The sequence below is a fragment of the Cornus florida genome, unplaced genomic scaffold (genome assembly GCF_030987335.1).
Source record: "Cornus florida cultivar Cherokee Brave unplaced genomic scaffold, ASM3098733v1 CherokeeBrave_3.0.0_Hap2_Chr03, whole genome shotgun sequence".
In the NCBI taxonomy this organism is placed as follows: Eukaryota; Viridiplantae; Streptophyta; class Magnoliopsida; order Cornales; family Cornaceae; genus Cornus; species Cornus florida.
In genome coordinates, this window is record NW_026775573.1 from 11057341 (window position 1) to 11073753 (window position 16413).

Here is a 16413-nt window from a genome sequence, read left to right on the forward strand (position 1 = left end):
TGAGGAAATGATGACCGGAAGAGTGTCTTTTGGGCCTAAAAATGCATACTTGAGATTGGAAGGTATAGTTTTAAGCTCAAAAGTTGGTGGAGAGACTAGAGATGGGACTGGTGGAGTTCTCGAGAGTGGAGGAAGAGGTTCTATTGGAGTTTTCCAAGGTGAAAAATCCAAGCTTGTAACAGATTCTATGAGATTACTTACTTTATTCATTGATTTTTTCATCAAACCCACAATTGCCATACATTTCAAGAAGATAAGAAGCAAGAGGATGATCGAATAGGAGAAATAAAAGGTTATCCTCAATTGGTTATTTCATAACCATAGTTGGAATTGATTCTTCAACAACCTCATTCAACACATCTATAAGACAACACTCGTCTTCATCTATGGGATGTCGACTTGCATTGAAAATATTAAGCTTGACCATCATATTACCAAAAGAAAGGTGCATAACCCCGGATCTACAATTAATAGTTGCATTTGCGGTGGCAAGAAATGGCCTTCCCAAGATAATTGGGATGTGGTTGGTAGGATTGGCAATCGATTCGGTGTCAAGAACTACAAAATCAACCAGGAAGTAGAACTTATTAACCTTGACGAGAATGTCCTCAACCATGCCCCTAGGTGTTTTGACAGATCTATCGGCCAATTGAAGCACCACCGAAGTTGGCTTTAACTCATTCAAACCTAGTTGGACATATACGGAGTAATGAATCAAATTAACACTCGCTCCTAAGTCAAGAAGAGCTCTACGAACTTCATGGTTTCCAATCACACAAGAAATGGTCAGAGTACTGGGATCTTTGAACTTAGGTGGAGTGTTATGTTGAATGATGGAGCTTACTTGCTCCGTGAGAAACACTTTTTTAGGGCCTTATCCCTTGCTCTTCCTCTTTTGTCTACAAAGATCTTTCAAATTTTTTGCATTAGGCGGAATTTGCCTAATTGCATCCAAGAGAGGAAGATTTATGTTGACTTGCTTAAAAACTTCCATCATGTCATGAATTTTTCCTTCTTGCCTCCCAAAAGGTGAAGTCTCTATTAAAGCATAAGGGAATGGAGCTTTTGGCTCATAAGACCTTGTAACTAAAGGAATTGATGAAAAAGCTTGAGAATTTTGATTAGGGACATTTTCATCCAAGGAAGTAGGAGTAGGATTGGAAATGGGACGGGTGTCAACTTTTGGTTGCACCGGTTCACTATCTTCCTTTGGTTGTTCAACCCTATTGTCAACTTGTCTACCACTTCTCAAAGTGGTGATGGCTTACACTTGTGCCTGGGAAGAACACCCCGAAGTGGAGTTTGCTTCCACAAAATGTTGAGCTTTTGGGTTCCTTTCGGGTTAACTAGGTAATCTACCCACTTCTCTTACATTTAACGCATTAGCTATGGTCCCAATTTGGGATTCAAGCTTTTATATGGATTGAGAATGAGAATGCAACAAATTGGTGTTCATTTCTAAACTACCCAAAGCCACCAAAACTTTATCTTCGAATATAGGATTGCTAGAAGGTGCATGAGGATGATGAGAACAAATTTGGGAATCATACATTTGAGGATGTGAGAAGTGATTCATTCTTTGGTGATGAGAAGAAGAAACAAATCCTTGAGAACTTCCATTCCTTTTATGAGGTGGAATGTATTTGCTTCGAAAATTTTTAGCTTGATAAGGACTTGAGTTTTCATTCCACATTGGGACATATGCACTTGAATGAAGGTGAGAAAATGTAGCATTGGCTTGTTCAAAGTGTTCATTAAACACATGTCCATGGGGACAATTGGAAGTAATATGTAAAACACTCGAACATGTCATACAAGGCTCACAAAGAGGAGAAGTATGATGAAAAGGAGTTGACTTGATAACCGGTTTTTGACTAAACAAGAATTGATCGAGCTTTTGAGAAAACGTCTTAACTTTGGCTACAATTTCCATTGACCCTTAAATTTGACACACTTTTGCATTTTTCTCCTTTTTATTGGAACCATTATTAAGTTGAGAAATATAATATTTGTGCAAGGAGTTTTCACTAATTTTCTCAAAAAGGTGCCAAATGTCATCTTCATGTTTTCCAAAATATGAACCTCCACATGATGTATCAACTATGTCCTTGTGAATGTCCGATAGGCTCTCACAGAAATATTGGACAACTTGCCATTTTGGAATACCATGATGTGGACATTTTCTTAGCATGTCATTCAATCTCTCCCAAGCCTCATGCAACAACTCCCCTTCCCTTTGAGAAAATTCTCTAATTGAAGCTCTCATTACATTAGTCAAACTTACGGGGTAATTTTTTTTAAAAAAAACTCATTTTGCATTTGCATCCAAGATGTTATTGAATTAGCCCCCAAAGTGTTGAACCAATGCTTTGCTTTGTTTTTGAGTGTGAAAGGGAAAAGAAGTAATCTAAGAACTTCTTCCGGAATATTCATGTACCTCACGGTGGAACATATTTTAAGAAATTCATTGAGATGTTTATGTGGTTCCTTATCATCTAAGCCATAAAATAGCGGACACATTTGAATGGTCTTGGGCTTAATTTCATATTGATTGGCCTCAAAATTAGGAAGCATAATGCAAGTTGGTGCATGGTATTCATGAAGATTATAATGATCACGAAGGATCATTGGAGGAATTGGAGCTTGAACTCCGGGAGGAAATTGATTGAAAGGAGGATGCTCCATGAAGTTTGGGTCTAAATAACCAAGATGACCCTCTAGATTCTCCATTGGTTGTGATGGGGTTGGTTAAGACCACATGAAATTCAAGGAACAACAACAATGAAAACAACTAAGCAAACACTTTGCCCCTGCAACAAATGAATCAACAAACCTTCACATACAATGATCCCATACTCCCATGCTTTCAACAATATGCAAAGAGTAATAAAATTGCCTCCACGTGGGCTTACGATTTATCGAAGAATTGAAATACAGGCCTCCACGCGGGCCGACGATTTAACTAGAGATGGAGTTAAGAAAGAGCTCACAAAGGGTCCTTTAGCACTTCAATTTAATTTTCAATTCTAGTCTTGCAATTTTTTTTAGATTTTTGCTTTTTCCTTACTTTTGCTTAACTCCTTACTTGAAATGCTCCTTTGCTCACCTTCTTTTCAATGCACATAGTCAAACAAGAACCAACACAATAAGTAACCAAAATGAAAACAAAGTAAAGACACGATCAAAAGAGTACTAATTCCTAATTGATTCCACAAATACGACGTTGCCTTGAATCAATCCCCGACAATGGCGCTAAAAACTTGGTGTGTGCCGTACCTATGCACTAAATGTTTGCAAAAGAGATGTTGAACTAAGATGAGTGTGGCCAAGTTTTACATTTAGAAATTGCCACTACTACCTTTCACTAAAAATATAGTTAGGGCAAGTAGGGATCGTCCCAAGGGATTGGTGGGTCGTGTTAAGTTGTGAAATCGAGATTAGGGTTAGTAGGTCGAGTGATCAAAAGATTGGTTGGTGGTTGAATTACACTAAGACGCAATTTAAACTAAAGTAGACAATTAAATATAATGGAGAGAAAATAAGAGACAGATCTTGGGGTTTAGAGATCACCACTAAGAATAGCTTTTTTACACCCTTAATGAATGATTAATAAGGGGGAAAATATGTATTGCAACATAGTGTGTGTGTGTGGTTGTTTCAATAAGCATGGATGATAAATTAAGCATATATTGTCTAAGCAACATGGTGGATAGCACAATATATCAAACTAAGCCATTAATCATTTCTTTAAGCTCACAATCCAAACACATCATAAGGTTAGAGATATGTGCTACTTGCTTTCATAAGTATGGAACATCAAACACAAGCGTGGATTGTCCTCCCATTTAACATCTAAACTACAACTACACTACAATTAAGCTAGTAACATGAAATTAAATTAAGGGAGAGGCACAATCTATCAAGAAATGAGTATGAACCATCAAATAAACCACAAGAGCATTCCATTAAGCACTATGTCTTGACAATCTCTAGATTTATAGCATCAATACAAATAGACATATATCAATAACACAAGAAATAGAGACAAACACATGAACATCTATTCTAGCATACATAGACATATGGATAGAATGAAATGATTAATTGGAAGCATTAAACCACACAAATCATTGAATAAACAAGATCTATGTATATAAATATGTCAAAACATGTATCACAATACAAATCCCCTCAAATATACATAAATCAAGATGCAGAAAGCATGCTTAGGGCTAACTCTAGCCCCAAGAGGATGTCTAGCCACTCATGGATGTGCTTCTCCAACCCTCAAGGGCTAACTCCATGGATGAAATTGCTCCTCTTCTTGGTGGATGGAAGAACTCCAAGCTTGTGTCTCTAGCCTCCTCCTTTCTTTTCTTCTTCACTAAGAATATGAAAATTGTGCCTCCTCTCTATTCTAAAGTATATCAAGTATATCTCAAAAAGTGGCTCATATTCCTTATATAAGTAGGTTAAAATGTCACCCTAATGGTCTGGGCTCACACTCCAACATTCCTCCAATGATTGGCTATGAGACAACTTTCAATGAGCTGGATTTTTGTCTTTTTGCGTACTTGGGGAAGTTCGATTGATCGAACCTTGGATGAGATCGGTCGAACATGGCTGAGATCTATCAAACTAAGGCTGGATCGGTCCACTATGGCGGCGCCTTTTTGTATAAAAACAAATCTGAGATATTTTGAAGATATTTTTGGGAAAGAGACAAATGTTGTAGGTAGGGTGGTACAAGTGGATAAGATGGAATCTTTTCGATCGATCGAAAGAAAGTTGGATCAATCAAACTTTGTGAGATCTTTGGATAAGGACAAAAGAGCTTGGATCCATCTTGGAATGCTGAGATCGATGAACTTTCGATCAATCGAACATGCTGAACTTCCACCACTTGCTTCATTTTGCCTCATTTCTTTGATTCATCTCAAGATTGATTCAATTATGCTCTTATTTAGCTGAGTTAGCTTATTTTGGGGATAAGTACCTGAAAATGGAAATAATACTAAATTATTCTAAAGCGAAAAAATAAGATAGATAAAGGTTTTAGAATACCTAAGCTTAAAGGGTTTAAATGCGCACTTTTCAGTGCTCATCACCTATACCACCCATTCCACATATTGTCACTATGCCAACTTTGTCTTATTCATCTCGTAACCACAAATTAATGTCTTTTACATGAGAATCTATTTCAACTGGATGTGGACAAAAACTCAAGACCATGGGCTTTAATTTGTTCCCGATCTTTTTAACGATCTGCTGAATAAATCTTAACTTGTTCCTGTTAGGATAATTTACAAATTACTTTACTGAAAAAACAATGAAGATTGAATTTTGATTCATAAAATACTATGGATCAGAAAATTAAGACGTGGTCAAGATCTTACCTTGCTCCATGGCATATAAACTTTAAACGAAAAAACCTTCCTTGCATTGTGAGATCTTCAAACTACTCTTATTTTTTATAGCTAAATGTGGTGTTCATTTTCCAAGAAAGTGCAACCTCGGACCTTAACTTAATGTTATTAAAATAAACTAACTATTGGTCTTGACATCATAAACCCTTAATTTTCTTCATATAGAAATAGTTAAGAGATTGCTTTTATTTTTTGCATACAACTCAACGTCGTGGAAGATACAGTAATCTTAATTTTCATTTGTCTACGCCATGGAGTATTCCTCTGGTCTGTTAATTCCTATTGATGAAAAATAATTTTTAATTCTTATTATACTTATAAATAGTGACAATCTTTAGTTTTACAGATATCATATTTTTAGTTTATAAATCTCTTCCAATTAAATTTCATAAAACTCTCTTCATATGATAATCTAATATTAAATCATGAATGACTATGCATATGGCACATAAAATTAATCGCTAACAGTACCTACAAATTACTACTAAAATTGAAAATAAAGCAAACATGCATGTCATAAGTTGAAATGAATAAGAAGTTAAATGAAAGTGCAAACAAAAAAAAAGAAAAAAGAAAAGAATTTGATGTTTAGTTTTGACTATGTCTTGATAGAATGCCTGTATAGTTAATATCACACTGAAGATAAATCGAAAGAAAGAATTTGTATTTAAGAAATAGATGGTAATATAAGCATCTAAAGATGCTAATAAATAAAATAATATTCAAAGCTATGAACTGTTGAACCAGACAGTTTTAAACAAAGAACTTCAAAGAGACAACCCGTGATTTAAAACCATTCCTGCCAAATCTGCAACTTCTCTCAGAGCTGCCTTCCCCCTCTTTATCTTGTCCATCCCTTCCTCTTTTCTTCCTTCCGTCTCTTTCTTAAATTTCTCCTTGTGTTCTGCAAATGCTTCTGCAAAACTTCCCGTCTACTTCCTAACATGGGATGGATCCACGTGATGGAAAATGGGTAGAATAATATGACTAAAGCTCTTCTTGCGTTCAAGGATTTTTAGAAGTTCATCAAGGCACCATCTTAAAGATGCATAGTTTTGAGGAGATTTTCTCTCCTCTCTCAAGTCCATTATCATCTCTAAGTGTACGTATTTCGGCATGTATCAAAGCGGTAGAGAGGTGATCAGTAAAGGTATTCTGGGTATCTTCACCTCTGAAACTCAAGAACATATCATAAGAACACCGAGTTGAGGAGGATTCTTAGGATCCCATAGCAACCATTGAACAAAGATCCAGAAGATCAATGTAATGTTGGTGATTTATATATATATGTGTGTGTGTGTGTGTGTGTGGTAGTAAATTTTTTAAAAAAAAAGAAAGAAAAGAAAAGTCAAAGTAGGATTTTTCTTAGTGGGACCTACCACTAATTCACATTTGTATGGCCAAGAGGCCATTTGACCTCTCATTTTCTCTCTCCCCGTAAAAGCTCCCTCTCCCTCATTTTCATTTCTTTTTCTTTTCCTTTTTGCTTCAAGCTTTAGACTTTGATTTCTCTCTCATTTTTGAGAGATTTTTGGTGCCGTTTGTGGCAAAACGGAGAGCTCGGCGAGATCTTCAAGTTGATGTAAGCAATTTCATCGTTGGCCAACCATAGAATTTTCAAAAATTGGGCTTGGAATTGGGGTTTTTGCATCCTTTGAGGTAGGGGTGCTCTAATATACAATTTTTTGGATTTCTTGTGAAGTTTTCTTTTAATTAGACTCTAAGCATGCTTAAATTTAATTTTTCTTGAGTATGTTTGTTGTGGTCCTTGGTATTTAAGTGATAAAGGCATGCTAGGTGTTAAGTGAGCTTAGAAATATGATTAAACCTTTTGTGCTGAATAAGCATGCTTAGTGTTGATGTATTATATGCCTATGTTTTCAAATTACTATGAAAAGTGATGTAGTAATTATGAAAATGAATGATTATATTTTATGCTTTATCTATTTAAGTTGTTGGAGTTGCTAATTGAAAGTATGTAAAATGCCATGATTCAGAAAGTATGAGAATGTGATATTGTGTGGGAATTCATATTTTAAGCATGCTTGAATAATGTGGATGAAATGTAGGAAATTTCTATATTGTTATGGCATTGAAGGATTTGCATAGTTCATGCTTTATCATTGGGAAAGTGAAAAGGGAAAAGTTTGTTTTAAAAACAAATGAAATTGTTTTTGGGGAAAAGTTTTTAAAAAGTGTTGTGAAAACCTGTAACAACCTAAACCCGAGGGTCCGAATCACTAACGGGTCCTTATCTGAACCCGAGGTCAACTAAGGACACTACCGTTCTTTCCTACGTCAATGCATAATATACATGTCATCCCAGGGTTTTAAAAATAAAATAGTAATAGCAATAATAATAATAATAAATTATAATTACAAAATATGTCAAAACAGTTTACTAACCCATCGAACCCTGTGAAGGAACGTCGTTCGCTACTTCCTTTCCGTATCTTGAAAAAAATGTTAAAATGATGGGGTGAGCTAAACGCTCAGTAGGAAGTGTCTAAGACACACCTCCTATAACCCCGTGAATCCACATAAAGAAGAAGTAAAAAGGAACGGGATCATACCATAAGGAAACACATATTCTCAACCACAACAACAAGTATATTGCAAATGTCAACCGATCACAGATTTACTACAATGTCATGAAGTGCAATGTTATGCAAATGCCACTCCCCATTTCCGAAATAATTCCGTTTCAACAACCAAACTGTTAATGTAATCCGACCCAAGGCACCTCCAAGGCGTCACAAAAGGGGGATTGACTAACTATCCATGACCACAAAGCACCTCCAAGGCGTTGCATCCGGCCTATTTAGCTCAACCACACTCCCTTCTAGACTACACTAACATCACGGACCGGTTTTTGCAAACACTTTTAAAAATGCTTTCCAAAAACAATTCCATTTGTTTTTCTTTAAAAAAACAATTTCCCAAAAATCAATTTCGTTACTTTTTATAACAAACTTTCCTTTCTTTTCCAATGAGGTGTATCAATGTTACATGCTATAACCAATAAAAAAAAAAATTCATAACCTTCCATCATGCGTAATTAACAACAACAACATAGCATGCTTTAATAGAAATTTAAAACTAGCCACCATGCACTCATACAATAAATTCAACATATACATACACAATTTTTGTCATTTAAATGCACCTCATCACAAAATAGCAATTAACACATGGCATACTTATTTTACACAACAAAATTTCATATACAACATTTGTATCACATCTCAAGGGATCTACACCAATTAAACATGCTAGTTTCAAATTAATGAAGGAAAAATTCACCGAGGGCAAAGAATACATGAATTAGAGCACCCTTACCTTGGAAAAGAATTTCCCTCACAGGATCATCAAAGCCTCAAGCTCCCGGCTTCCTCTCTAAAATCTCAGCTCCTCCCCGCAACTCGTCTCTCTCTGCCCTCAAACTCTTTCTCTATTCTCTAATTTTTTTTTCTCTCTCTGTATTCTCGGACCTCCATTGTCCATCTGTGCTCTCACTCTTTTAACTCTTTAATTCTCCTTCTCCGATTCTCACACAAACTCAAAGCACACGTATACAATTTATAGGCCTTTCCACCAGCACAATTCACATAACTGCTCTCCATGCAAATAATGATCACACCTACGAAATGGACCCCACCACCTAACCTTACCATTACCTTTCCATGATCACTTTTACCTCTTTTTTCTCTTTTCCTTCTAATCTGCAACATACTCACGTGAAAAATGCTAAGGCCAAAGGAAATTTGGTCAAAAAGTCTCCTTAGTAGGCCACGCCCATCATTACACATTTCATTATTTATTCCACCATTTTCGGCACCTCCTTCCTTTCATTCCATCAAATGCCAATTATATATATATATATATATAAAATTACATACAAAGCTAAACTAAAATTGAAACCCATTAAATCGTGGGACCTGCCATTTCCATTCCCATTTCAATCTCATTTTCTTCTCCCACGGCTGGCAGCAGCTCCATCTCATCTCTCTCTCTCTCTATATATATATATATCAAAAACCAATTCAACCCACTAATCATCATTCAAGTGGGACCCACACCTAAAACAATTTAAATTTTCTCTTCATTTCCTTCCCAATTCGGCTGGCAGTCCCTATCTCCAACAGATATTATTTGTGTATATATAATATGCAACAACAAAATCAACCCATTAAATCTTTCTATTGGGTAAATCACCAAGTCTTAAATCATAAAATATTTAATTATGACAAATGAAAAAAAATATAAATTTAACTCTTAAAAATTTGGGTTATCACAAAACCCGGAAACCTAAGAGGCGCTTAGTGGTTTGTAGTGTTAGTGTGATCTAGAGGGGGACTAGAGAGAGACTCTAGTGTGGTTGAGCTACTTAGGCCCAGACGACGCCATGGAAGTGCCATGTGGTCGGGGAAAGCTAGCCAACCCCTCCCTCGTGACGCCTTGGAGGTATTTTGGGTCGGATTGCATTAACGGTTTGGAGGATTAAAATGGTGTCATTTCAGAAATGGGGAGCGACATTGCATGGCATGGCATTGCATTGGTATACATTGTACATTTGGTGGTTAGACGACTTGAGTATGCGTTGTTAGTATTATCATTGTTTTGCTTGTTTTCCCCGAGGCATGACCCCATTTACTTGTACTCTATTCCTTATGTGAATTCACGGGGTCATAAGAAGTGTGTCTTAAACACTTCCTACTGAGCTTATGCTCACCCTTTTATTATTAACATTTTTCAGGATACGGAAGGGAAGTGGCGGACAACGCTTCTCCATAGGGTTCGATAGGTTAGTAGATTGTTTTGACATATTTTATAGCTATGATCTCTTTTTATTATTATTGTTATTACTATTTTTTTAAAATCATGAGATGACACGTATATTATGTATAGACGTAGGAAAGAACGGTAGTGTCTTTAGTTGACCTCGGGTTCGGATAAGGACCCGGTTAGCGATTCGGACCCTCGTATTCAGGTCGTTTCAATCAATGAACAAGTGTTATATTCAAGCTGTACAATCACAACCGGTATTTGAATAAGATGTCCATTAATTAAACAATAAAGGAATAAACTATACAGTAAGCTTTTTTTTTTTTTTTTTTTTCCAAAGAAAAGAAGACGACCCTTTCCATGACTTCCAAGGATTTGTTTTCTGCAAATTATGCTTTTCCTCTTCCACTTTAGTGAGCCATAGTGATTTTTGGGTTTGGTGTGGTCTAGCTTGTGAAGATTGGGGGAAAAGTTTTGTATGCATAGGTTTAATTTGTTTTTGTTACACAAGAATACTACACATTTAGGCACCAACAACAAAATTTTATATATGAGTGATCATCATCATCATCTTTAGATTTTTTTGCCTTTATCTCATACTAACAGAGTCGACCACACAGATTCTCTTTTTCTAATCTTTTCTATCATAAGTTATTTCTTCTACTAGAATTAATTTTTAAAAATCATTTCTTATCACTACGTCCCGTGTTAGTTTTGGTTGACCTCTTTTGCTTATACCTTCTATGCAAATCAATCTTCCTCTCCTCACTGGCACATCTATAGATAAACGTTAAATATGTTCATACCACCTAAGTCTACGCTCTCTTATTTTCTTGGCACTACACCTAATTTCTCCCTAATCTTTGGATTATTAATCTTATCTTTTCTAGTTCTTCCTAACATCTATCTTAGCATTCACATTTCCACCACAATACAGGCAAATTTAGTGTTTTACTTCATGGTCAAAATTGAGTAAACAAAGTGACCAACATATACATATATATAGTATTAGAAATATTATGTGGCTCAAAAATTGCCAACTCAACAAAGTTTTCATCACCCATAACTTCATCATCTTGGTAGCCAAGTTGAGTGGTCAAGAAGTTGTGCGTGGACAACAAGTATGTTTGATGAGCAAGCATATATTTATGTTTTCTTGGCTATAAATAGCCTATACCCATGGCATCCCAAAAGCATCAAAAAAAAATTTGAGTGTTTACTTAATATCAAGCAAAGCAAAGTGTGTGAGAGTCTTGGATGTAATTGGAGTTTTGGGTGTGAGCCATTTAGCCTTATATCTCTATATTTTTATAGTGAAATATTGATCTGTCTTCTCCCTGTGGATGTAGGTACAGCCGAACCACGTAAATCCTTGTCTCGTTTGTGTGTGTGTTATTTTATTTTTCTTGTAATTTATTTTTCTCTTGTTCTCATAAACTCCTACTCAATCCTTATTTTAGTAACAAATTGGTATCAAAGCTCGGTTCGTGTATTGTGTATAGATACTATTCCAGTTCACAAATACGGTACTATTCACCGAGAAATTTTTTTTTGGGAAGTTTTTTGAGATGTCAACCAGATACAAGATTGAGAAATTTTATGACAAGATTAGCTTCAGTCTTTGGCGCATTAAGATACAGGCCTGCTAACTAAGCAAGTTCTAAAAAAGGTGTTGTTCGGGAAGGACAAGTTACTAGAAACTATGTCCAATGAAGACAAGGATGAGGTCGATGAAAGGGCGGGCAATGCGATTCTCCTGAATCTAGCTGATGAGGTGCTGCGTGAAGTTATTGATGAAGACATGGCGGCAAATTTGTGGCTGAAATTGGAGAGTCTGTACATGACGAAGTCTCTCACCAACAAACTTTACCTGAAATAGAGACTCTACACCCTTCATATGAAGGAATGTATGCCTCTTAAGGAACATGTTGATAATTTCAATTCTATTATTATGGATTTAAAAAATACTGATATTAAAATAGATGAGAAGATCAAGCCTTTATTTTGTTGTGTTCTTTGCCTCCTTCCTATCAGCATTTTGTTACCACATTGCTCTATAGAAAAGACACCATTAGTATGGAGGATGTTAAATCCTCATTGAACTCTCAAGAGTTGAGAAAAAAAGTGTCTGGAAATAATGGAGATGAACAGGCCGAGTGTCTGGTTGTGAGGAGAAGAAGTGAGAAAGAGGATTCTGGTAATAGGGGCAAATCGAGTTCTAAATCTAGGTCTCATAAAGATACTCAATGTTATTATCGTCACCAAAAAGGGCACATTAAGTGGAATTGTCCAAAATTGAAAAATAAAAAGAAAGATAAAAATGATAAAAATGAGTCTAAGGATAAATCCACTAGTAATTCTTCTGATGTTGCTAGGGTTGCTGAGGAAAGTTCCTCGGATGTCGAAAATGTTCTTTCAGTTTCTGTCAGTGATTATCACTCTAGTAATGAATGGGTTCTTGATTCTGGTTGTTCCCATCATGTATGTCCCAATAGGGACTGGTCTTCAACTTAGCGTTCTGTTGATGGTGGTATTGTCTTAATAGGGAACAAAAATCCCTGTAAGACTGTTGGAATAGGCACAATCCAAATTAAAATGTATGATGGTATTGCTAGAACTTTAACTGATGTTCGGCATGTTCTAGATTTGAAAAAGAATTTGATTTCTCTCGGTACTCTTGACTCTAATGGTTACAAGTTTTCAGCTGAAGGTGGACTTTTAAGAGTTTCTAAAGGTTCTCTTACTATGCTTAAGGGAAAACAAAGAAAAAGCTTATATTTTTTGTAGGGCAGTACTATGACAGGCGCTGTTTCAGTATCTTCTTTAATTGATCAAGATTCAAAAACTACCCATCTATGGCATATGCGTTTAGGGCATATGAGTGAGAGAGGTTTGATAGAATTGAGCAAACGAGGTTTGATAGAATTGACCAAAGGTGGACAGAAGGCAAGAAAACTGGACTTTTGCAAGCATTGTGTCTTTGGCAAGCTGAAAAGACTCAAGTTCAGTACAGCTGTTCATAGGAGCAAGGACACTGTTGATTATATTCATTCAGATCTTTGGGGTTCTTCCAGTGTTCCCTCTCTTGGTAGTTCTCGATATATGTTGACTTTCATTGATGACTTCTCCAGGAAAGTTTGGATCTAAATCTTGAATAAAAAACATGAAGTGTTCCTTAAGTTTAAGCAGTGGAATGCCATGATTGAAAAACAGACCGGAAAGAAGATCAAGCGTCTTAGAACAGAAAACGGTTTAAAATTTTGCTCAAGAGAGTTTGACGAGTTTTGCAATAATGAAGGCATTGTCAGACACCATACAGTTTGAAAGACTCCACAACAAAATGGTATAGCAAAATGCAAGAATAGAACTCTCTTGGAAAGAGTTTGTTGTATGCTTTTTAATGCTGAGTTGTCTAAGGGATTTTGGGCTGAAGCAGTCAACACAGCTTGCTATTTGGTGAATAGGTCACCATCGACTGCTATTGAGTGCAAAACACCTGAAGAGGTATGGTCTGGTACTCCTGCTGATTATTCTAATTTAAGAATTTTTGGATGTCCTGCTTATGTTCATGTTAATGAAGGAAGACTTGAGACTAGAGCCAAGAAATGTATTTTTATTGGCTATGTATTCGGGGTGAAGGGATACAGGTTGTGGTGTCCTGATCCTAAGTCACCCAAGTTTATTACCAGCAGAGATGTTACTTTTGATAAGTTTGTTTTTTCTTCACCCGAGGAAGAAGTCTTTTGTTACAGATGAATTTCAAGGTGTTAAACAACAGGTGGAGCATGACTTTGAAGCTCCAGAGAAATAAGTCAACACTCCAGTTTAGCCCACTATTGAAGAGGTGCAGGATGATCAAGTACCAGATGAGCAACAGTACAGTATTGCTACAGGGAGACAGAAAAGGTAGATTAAACCTCCTAAGAGGTATGCTTATACAGATTTAGTTGCTTATGCTTTGTCTGTGACAAAAAATATTGAAGATAAATAGCCTTCTACCTACCAAGAAGCTGTTACAGGAAATGAATCTGCCAAGTGGACTATTGCTATGACTGAGGAGATTGAATCTCTTTACAAGAATCAGATATGGGAGTTAGTGAAACCTCCTAAAGGCCAGAAGATTGTTGATTGCAAATGGGTCTTCAAGAAAAAGGAAGGAACTCCAATCAGGTGTCGAAGATGTAAAGTACAGAGTATGTTTGGTGGCAAAGGGTTATAGTCAGAAAGAAATTGTGGATTTCAATGAAATATTCTCACCAGTTGTGAAACATACCTCTATCCACGTGTTGCTTGCCATGGTTGCTCTATTTGACTTAGAGCTTGAGCAACTTGATGTCAAAACAACTTTTCTACATGGTGAGCTTGAAGAAGAAATTTATATGCATCAGCTAGAGGGGTTCGTTGTTCAAGAAAAAGAAGACCATGCTTGTTTGTTGAAGAAATCCTTGTATGGATTGAAGCAATTTCCAAGGCAGTGGTATAAGAGGTTCGACACTTTTATGGTTGGACATGGCTATTTGAGAAGTAGCTATGACAGCATGTGTCTACTAGTAGAAGCTCTCAGATCGTTCTTTTGTATACTTATTGTTATATGTTGACGACATGTTTATTGCTGTAAAAGACATGTCAGAAATCAACAAGTTAAAATCTCAGCTGAATACTGAATTTGAGATGAACGATCTCAGTGCAGCGAAGAAGATTTTGGGCATGGAAATTCAGAGGGATCGCCAAGCTGGCAGGTTGAGTTTGTCATAGAAGAGTTATATTAAGAAAATACTTAAGCGGTTCAACATACAGAATTCTAAGCCTGTGAGCACACCACTTGCTACTCATTTTCGTCTTTCTGCAACTTTATCACCGCAGTCCGAAGAGGAAAAGGAACACATGTCATGTGTTCCTTATGCTAATGCAATTGGTTACTTGATGTATGCAATGGTTTGCACTCACCCTGATATTTCACATACAGTCAGCGTAGTTAGCGAATATATGGATAATCCAGGAAAAGATCATTGGTTAGCCGTGAAGTGGATTCTTCGGTATTTGAAAGGTACTGCAGATATTGGCTTAGTTTATTAGAAGAGCAGTAATGATTTTGGCAGTGATGTTGGTTTTGTGGACTCCGACTATGCTGGTGATTTAGATAGAAGAAAATCTCTGACATGATACGTCTTTACTCTCTCAGGTTGTGCAGTTAGTTGGAAAGCAACTTTGCAATCTACAGTTGTTCTCTCTACCACAGAAGTAGAATATATGGCGGCCACTGAAGTAGTGAAGGAAACCATTTGGTTGAGAGGTTTGGATAGTGTTTTGGGTTTGCAGCAGAGCTCAATTGTTATTTATTGTGACAGTCAGAATGCGATATATTTGACCAAAAATCAAATGTATCACAAGAGAACCAAACACATTGATGTCAGATATCATTTTATTCGGGATGTCATATCAGAAGGAATTACTACATTGAAGAAAATTGGCACGGCTGAAAATCCAGTGGATATGACAACAAAGTACATTTCGACTCTCAAGTTCAAGCATTGCTTGGACTTGATTAGTATTCTCAAATGTTGAAATTGCCCTTAGGGACTTAGTGGAGAAGACAGTTTGTTTGACAGAGATACAGTGGCTCATTCAGAATTTTTTCACCAAGGTGAAGATTAGGCTGCCAAGATGATGTAATTATGGGTGATAAAAACTTTGCTGAGTTGGCAATTTTTGAGCCACATAATATTCTAACATATAGGTTAACTCATCATGAACAAGGAAATCAGACCCAGCGGCAAGTTTAATTCAGGCTATACTTAAACAACAAATTAGAACAGAACAAAAGCAGCGCATAGAATGATACAAATGAAAAATATTATATTTATTTACCCAAAAAAAAATTGTAGAAAGATCTATATATATAATGAACTTGTGATATTGAGCAATGGGTCTTCCAAAAGTTAAACTTCACCTGTAATGAATTAATCATTTCACCACATTAAAGATTGAAATTGTTGCGTTGCCTGAAGAGAGGTTTGTGACCGAAACAGAGCGTAGTCGATATAATTGAAGGAGAAGTCTGAAATAGTAACAAGAAAGGTGAATTAGATTGACTTGATTTGTTGTACTTGGACACGATTCTGAAAGGGGGCAATGGTTGTAGGGGTTTTGTGAATTGATATTATTTTATGGACATTTTAGTCATTTCATATTTATAAGTTAT

The 16413-nt window shown here is 36.3% G+C and overlaps 1 long non-coding RNA gene across 1 annotated transcript; it reads right to left on the reverse strand.

Moving 5' to 3' along the window:
* Positions 1 to 4130: 4130 nt before the first annotated feature.
* LOC132299466 (uncharacterized) lies at positions 4131 to 8983 on the reverse strand. Its single transcript, XR_009480123.1, has 2 exons — positions 8766 to 8983; positions 4131 to 4996 (listed from the first exon to the last, which is right to left on the reverse strand). It is a non-coding gene; the product is annotated as an uncharacterized LOC132299466 (long non-coding RNA).
* Positions 8984 to 16413: the final 7430 nt, after the last annotated feature.